Genomic DNA, 7775 nt, shown 5'->3' with positions numbered 1-7775 from the left:
GTTTTGTTTTCCAGGGAAAAGCGCCGTTGTTTCTGTTTGGGGGCCTGTGGGGGGGAGTGGCCGGCTGGCTCCTTAGAATCCACGATACGCGGCATGGTTCCCAGACCAGAGGTGGCACCAGTGCCAAGTTGGGCTGGTTTGATAGTACCAAGTGCGTCCTGCAATCTGCCATCCAGAAGCGGGGCAGCTTACTTTTGTTTGCCAGGGATACGGGCCGAGGTTTGTGTCTCAGGGCCTATGGCTGGGAGTGACCGCCTGGCTCCTGAAAAGCTACGATAGGCAGGATGGTGACCAGACCCATGGTGGCACCAGTGCCAAGTTGGGCTGGTTTGATAGTACCAAGTGGCTCCTGCAATCTGCCATCAAAAAGTTGGCAGGCGAGTTTGTTATCCAGGGAAAAGCGCCGTTGTTTGTGTTTGGGGGCCTGTGGCAGGGAGTGGCCGGCTGGCTCCTTAGAATCCACGATACGCAGGATGGTTCCCAGACCAGAGGTGGCACCAGTGCCAAGTCGGGCTGGTTTGATGGTGAAAAGTGGCTCCTGCAATCTGCCATCCAGAAGCGGGATAACTTACTTTTGTTTGCCAGGGAAACGGGCCGAGGTTTTTGTCTGGGGGCCTATGGCTGGGAGTGACCGGCTGGCTCCTGAAAAGCTACGATAGGCAGGATGGTGACCAGACCCATGGTGGCACCAGTGCCAAGTTGGGCTGGTTTGATAGTACCAAGTGGCTCCTGCAATCTGCCATCAAAATGTTGGCAGGCGAGTTTTGTTTTCCAGGGAAAAGTGCCGTTGTTTGTGTTTGGGGGCCTGTGGGTGGGAGTGACCGGCTGGCTCCTTAGAATCCACGATACGCAGGATGGTTCCCAGACCAGAGGTCGCACCAGTGCCAAGTCGGGCCAGTTTGATGGTGCAAAGTGGCTCCTGCAATCTGCCATCCAGAAGCGGGGTAGCTTACTTTTTTTTGCCAGGGAAACGGGCCGAGTTTTGTGTCTGGGGGCCTATGGCTGGGAGTGACCGGCTGGCTCCTGAAAAGCTACGATAGGCAGGATGGTGACCAGACCCACGGTGGCACCAGTGCCAAGTTGGGCTGATTTGATAGTACCAAGTGGCTCCTGCAATCTGCCATCAAAAAGTTGTCAGGCGAGTTTTGTTTTCCAGGGAAAAGCGCCGTTGTTTGTGTCTGGGGGCCTGTGGCTGGGAGTGGCCGGCTGGCTCCTTACAATGAACGATACGCAGGATGGTTCCCAGAGCTGAGGTGGCACCAGTGCCAAGTCGGGCTAGTTTGATGGTGCAAAGTGGCTCCTGCAATCTGCCATCCAGAAGCGGGGTAGCTTACTTTTGTTTGCCAGGGAAACGGGCCGAGGTTTTTCTCTGGGGGCCTATGGCAGGGAGGGACCGGCTGGCTCCTGAAAAGCTACGATAGGCAGGATGGTGACCAGACCCATGGTGGCACCAGTGCCAAGTTGGGCTGATTTGATAGTAGCAAGTGGCTCCTGCAATCTGCCATCAAAATGTTGGCAGGCGAGTTTTGTTTTCCAGGGAAAAGCGCCGTTGTTTGTGTTTGGTGGCCTGTGGCTGGGAGTGACCGTCTGGCTCCTTAGAATCCACGATACGCAGGATGGTTCCCAGACCCAAGATGGCACCAGTGCCAAGTTGGGCTGGTTTGATAGTACCAAGTGGTTCCTGCAATCTGCCATCCAGAAGCGGGGCAGCTTACTTTTGTTTGCCAGGGAAACGGGCCGAGGTTTTTCTCTGGGGGCCTATGGCTTGGAGTGACCGGCTAGGTCCTGAAAAGCTACGATAGGCAGGATGGTGACCAGATCCATGGTGGCACCAGTGCCAAGTTGGGCTGGTTTGATAGTACCAAGTGGCTCCTGCAATCTGCCATCAAAAAGTTGGCAGGCGAGTTTTGTTTTCCAGGGAAAAGCGCTGTGGTTTGTGTTTGGGGGCCTGTGGCTGGGAGTGGCCGGCTGGCTCCTTAGAATCCACGATACGCAGGATGGTTCCCAGACCAGAGGTGGCACCAGTGCCAAGTCGGGCTGGTTTGATGGTGAAAAGTGGCTCCTGCAATCTGCCATCCAGAAGCGGGATAACTTACTTTTGTTTGCCAGGGAAACGGGCCGAGGTTTGTGTCTGGGGGCCTATGGCTGCGAGTGACCGGCTGGCTCCTGAAAAGCTACGATAGGCAGGATGGTGACCAGACCCATGGTGGCACCAGTGCCAAGTTGGGCTGGTTTGATAGTACCAAGTGGCTCCTGCAATCTGCCATCAAACAATTGGCAGGCGAGTTTTGTTTTCCAGGGAAAAGCGCCGTTGTTTTTGTTTGGGGGCCTGTGGGGGGGAGTGGCCGGCTGGCTCCTTAGAATCCACGATACGCAGGATGGTTCCCAGAGCTGAGGTGGCACCAGTGCCAAGTCGGGCTAGTTTGATGGTGCAAAGTGGCTCCTGCAATCTGCCATCCAGAAGCGGGGCAGCTTACTTTTGTTTGCCAGGGAAACGGGCCGAGTATTGTTTCTGGGGGCCTATGGCTGTGAGTGACCGGCTGGCTCCTGAAAAGCTACGATAGGCAGGATGGTGACCAGACCCATGGTGGCACCAGTGCCAAGTTGGGCTGATTTGATAGTACCAAGTGGCTCCTGCAATCTGCCATCAAAAAGTTGGCAGGCGAGTTTTGTTTTCCAGGGAAAAGCGCCGTTGTTTGTGTTTGGGGGCCTGTGGCTGGGAGTGGACGGATGGCTCCTTAGAACCACGATACGCAGGATGGTTCCCAGACCAGAGGTGGCACCAGTGCCAAGTCGGGCTGGTTTGATACTACGAAGTGGTTCCTGCAATCTGCCATCCAGAAGCGGGGCAGCTTACTTTTGTTTGCCAGGGAAACGGGCCGAGGTTTGTGTCTGGGGGCCTATGGCTGGGAGTGACCGCCTGGCTCCTGAAAAGCTACGATAGGCAGGATGGTAACCAGACCCATGGTGGCACCAGTGCCAAGTTGGGCTGGTTTGATAGTACCAAGTGGCTCCTCCAATCTGCCATCAAAAAGTTGGCAGGCGAGTTTGTTATCCAGGGAAAAGCGCCGTTGTTTGTGTTTGGGGGCCTGTGGCTGGGAGTGGCCGGCTGGCTCCTTAGAATCCACGATACGCAGGATGGTTCCCAGACCAGAGGTGGCACCAGTGCCAAGTCGGGCTGGTTTGATGGTGAAAAGTGGCTCCTGCAATCTGCCATCCAGAAGCGGGATAACTTACTTTTGTTTGCCAGGGAAACGGGCCGAGCTTTTTGTCTGGGGGCCTATGGCTGGGAGTGACCGGCTGGCTCCTGAAAAGCTATGATAGGCAGGATGGTGACCAGACCCATGGTGGCACCAGTGCCAAGTTGGGCTGATTTGATAGTACCAAGTGGCTCCTGCAATCTGCCATCAAAAAGTTGGCAGGCGAGTTTTGTTTTCCAGGGAAAAGCGCCGTTGTTTGTGTCTGGGGGCCGGTGGCTGGGAGTGGCCGGCTGGCTCCTTACAATGAACGATACGCAGGATGGTTCCCAGACCTGAGGTGGCACCAGTGCCAAGTCGGGCTAGTTTGATGGTGCAAAGTGGCTCCTGCAATCTGCCATCCAGAAGCGGGGCAGCTTACTTTTGTTTGCCAGGGAAACGGGCCGAGGTTTTTCTCTGGGGGCCTATGGCAGGGAGGGACCGGCTGGCTCCTGAAAAGCTACGATAGGCAGGATGGTGACCAGACCCATGGTGGCACCAGTGCCAAGTTGGGCTGATTTGATAGTAGCAAGTGGCTCCTGCAATCTGCCATCAAAATGTTGGCAGGCGAGTTTTGTTTTCCAGGGAAAAGCGCCGTTGTTTGTGTTTGGTGGCCTGTGGCTGGGAGTGACCGGCTGGCTCCTTAGAATCCACGATACGCAGGATCGTTCCCAGACCTGAGGTGGCACCAGTGCCAAGTTGGGCTGGTTTGATAGTACCAAGTGGCTCCTGCAATCTGCCATCCAGAAGCGGGGCAGCTTACTTTTGTTTGCCAGGGAAACGGGCCGAGGTTTTTCTCTGGGGGCCTATGGCTTGGAGTGACCGGCTAGGTCCTGAAAAGCTACGATAGGCAGGATGGTGACCAGATCCATGGTGGCACCAGTGCCAAGTTGGGCTGGTTTGATAGTACCAAGTGGCTCCTGCAATCTGCCATCAAAAAGTTGGCAGGCGAGTTTTGTTTTCCAGGGAAAAGCGCTGTGGTTTGTGTTTGGGGGCCTGTGGCTGGGAGTGGCCGGCTGGCTCCTTAGAATCCACGATACGCAGGATGGTTCCCAGACCAGAGGTGGCACCAGTGCCAAGTCGGGCTGGTTTGATGGTGAAAAGTGGCTCCTGCAATCTGCCATCCAGAAGCGGGATAACTTACTTTTGTTTGCCAGGGAAACGGGCCAGGGTTTTTGTCTGGGGGCCTATGGCTGGGAGTGACCGGCTGGCTCCTGAAAAGCTACGATAGGCAGGATGGTGACCAGACCCATGGTGGCACCAGTGTCAAGTTGGGCTGGTTTGATAGTACCAAGTGGCTCCGGCAATCTGCCATCAAAATTTGGCAGGCGAGGTTTGTTTTCCAGGGAAAAGCGCCGTTGTTTTTGTTTGGGGGCCTGTGGGTGGGAGTGGCCAGATGGCTAATTAGAATCCACGATACGCAGCATGGTTCCCAGACCTGAGGTGGCACCAGTGCCAAGTCGGGCTGGTTTGATACTATCAAGTGCGTCCTGCAATCTGCCATCCAGAAGCGGGATAGCTTACTTTTGTTTGCCAGGGAAACGGGCCGAGGTTTGTGTCTGGGGGCCTATGGCTGGGAGTGACCGGCTGGCTCCTGAAAAGCTACGATAGGCAGGATGGTGACCAGACCCATGGTGGCACCAGTGCCAAGTTGGGCTGGTTTGATAGTACCAAGTGGCTCCTGCAATCTGCCATCAAAAAATTGGCAGGCGAGTTTTGTTTTCCAGGGAAAAGCGCCGTTGTTTTTGTTTGGGGGCCTGTGGGTGGGAGTGGCCGGCTGGCTCCTTAGAATCCACGATACGCAGGATGGTTCCCAGACCAGAGGTGGCACCAGTGCCAAGTCGGGCTAGTTTGATGGTGCAAAGTGGCTCCTGCAATCTGCCATCCAGAAGCGGGGCAGCTTACTTTTGTTTGCCAGGGAAACGGGCCGAGTATTGTTTCTGGGGGCCTACGGCTGCGAGTGACCGGCTGGCTCCTGAAAAGCTACGATAGGCAGGATGGTGACCAGACCCATGGTGGCACCAGTGCCAAGTTGGGCTGATTTGATAGTACCAAGTGGCTCCTGCAATCTGCCATCAAAAATTTGGCAGGCGAGTTTTGTTTTCCAGGGAAAAGCGCCGTTGTTTGTGTTTGGGGGCCTGTGGCTGGGAGTGGCCGGCTGGCTCCTTAGAACCACGATACGCAGGATGGTTCCCAGACCAGAGGTGGCACCAGTGCCAAGTCGGGCTGGTTTGATACTACCAAGTGGTTCCTGCAATCTGCCATCCAGAAGCGGGGCAGCTTACTTTTGTATGCCAGGGAAACGGGCCGAGGTTTTTGTCTGGGGGCCTATAGCTGGGAGTGACCGGCTGGCTCCTGAAAAGCTACGATAGGCAGGATGGTGACCAAACGCATGGTGGCACCAGTGCCAAGTTGGGCTGATTTGATAGTACCAAGTGGCTCCTGCAATCTGCCATCAAAATGTTGGCAGGCGAGTTTTGTTTTCCAGGGAAAAGCGCCGTTGATTGTGTTTGGGGGCCTGTGGCTGGGAGTGGCCGGCTGGCTGCTTAGAATCCACGATACGCAGGATGGTTCCCAGACCAGAGGTGGCACCAGTGCCAAGTTGGGCTGGTTTGATAGTACCAAGTGGTTCCTGCAATCTGCCATCCAGAAGCGGGGCAGCTTACTTTTGTTTGCCAGGGAAACGGGCCGAGGTTTTTCTCTGGGGGCCTATGGCTTGGAGTGACCGGCTAGGTCCTGAAAAGCTACGATAGGCAGGATGGTGACCAGATCCATGGTGGCACCAGTGCCAAGTTGGGCTGGTTTGATAGTACCAAGTGGCTCCTGCAATCTGCCATCAAAAAGTTGGCAGGCGAGTTTTGTTTTCCAGGGAAAAGCGCTGTGGTTTGTGTTTGGGGGCCTGTGGCTGGGAGTGGCCGGCTGGCTCCTTAGAATCCACGATACGCAGGATGGTTCCCAGACCAGAGGTGGCACCAGTGCCAAGTCGGGCTGGTTTGATGGTGAAAAGTGGCTCCTGCAATCTGCCATCCAGAAGCGGGATAACTTACTTTTGTTTGCCAGGGAAACGGGCCGAGGTTTGTGTCTGGGGGCCTATGGCTGCGAGTGACCGGCTGGCTCCTGAAAAGCTACGATAGGCAGGATGGTGACCAGACCCATGGTGGCACCATTCCCAAGTTGGGCTGGTTTGATAGTACCAAGTGGCTCCTGCAATCTGCCATCAAACAATTGGCAGGCGAGTTTTGTTTTCCAGGGAAAAGCGCCGTTGTTTTTGTTTGGGGGCCTGTGGGGGGGAGTGGCCGGCTGGCTCCTTAGAATCCACGATACGCAGGATGGTTCCCAGAGCTGAGGTGGCACCAGTGCCAAGTCGGGCTAGTTTGATGGTGCAAAGTGGCTCCTGCAATCTGCCATCCAGAAGCGGGGCAGCTTACTTTTGTTTGCCAGGGAAACGGGCCGAGTATTGTTTCTGGGGGCCTATGGCTGTGAGTGACCGGCTGGCTCCTGAAAAGCTACGATAGGCAGGATGGTGACCAGACCCATGGTGGCACCAGTGCCAAGTTGGGCTGATTTGATAGTACCAAGTGGCTCCTGCAATCTGCCATCAAAAAGTTGGCAGGCGAGTTTTGTTTTCCAGGGAAAAGCGCCGTTGTTTGTGTTTGGGGGCCTGTGGCTGGGAGTGGACGGATGGCTCCTTAGAACCACGATACGCAGGATGGTTCCCAGACCAGAGGTGGCACCAGTGCCAAGTCGGGCTGGTTTGATACTACGAAGTGGTTCCTGCAATCTGCCATCCAGAAGCGGGGCAGCTTACTTTTGTTTGCCAGGGAAACGGGCCGAGGTTTGTGTCTGGGGGCCTATGGCTGGGAGTGACCGCCTGGCTCCTGAAAAGCTACGATAGGCAGGATGGTGACCAGACCCATGGTGGCACCAGTGCCAAGTTGGGCTGATTTGATAGTACCAAGTGGCTCCTCCAATCTGCCATCAAAAAGTTGGCAGGCGAGTTTGTTATCCAGGGAAAAGCGCCGTTGTTTGTGTTTGGGGGCCTGTGGCTGGGAGTGGCCGGCTGGCTCCTTAGAATCCACGATACGCAGGATGGTTCCCAGACCAGAGGTGGCACCAGTGCCAAGTCGGGCTGGTTTGATGGTGAAAAGTGGCTCCTGCAATCTGCCATCCAGAAGCGGGATAACTTACTTTTGTTTGCCAGGGAAACGGGCCGAGCTTTTTGTCTGGGGGCCTATGGCTGGGAGTGACCGGCTGGCTCCTGAAAAGCTATGATAGGCAGGATGGTGACCAGACCCATGGTGGCACCAGTGCCAAGTTGGGCTGATTTGATAGTACCAAGTGGCTCCTGCAATCTGCCATCAAAAAGTTGGCAGGCGAGTTTTGTTTTCCAGGGAAAAGCGCCGTTGTTTGTGTCTGGGGGCCGGTGGCTGGGAGTGGCCGGCTGGCTCCTTACAATGAACGATACGCAGGATGGTTCCCAGACCTGAGGTGGCACCAGTGCCAAGTCGGGCTAGTTTGATGGTGCAAAGTGGCTCCTGC

This window comes from Melospiza melodia, chromosome 2, assembly GCF_035770615.1.
Source record: "Melospiza melodia melodia isolate bMelMel2 chromosome 2, bMelMel2.pri, whole genome shotgun sequence".
Classification (NCBI taxonomy): Eukaryota; Metazoa; Chordata; class Aves; order Passeriformes; family Passerellidae; genus Melospiza; species Melospiza melodia.
Note: the sequence above shows the minus strand (reverse complement) of the source record.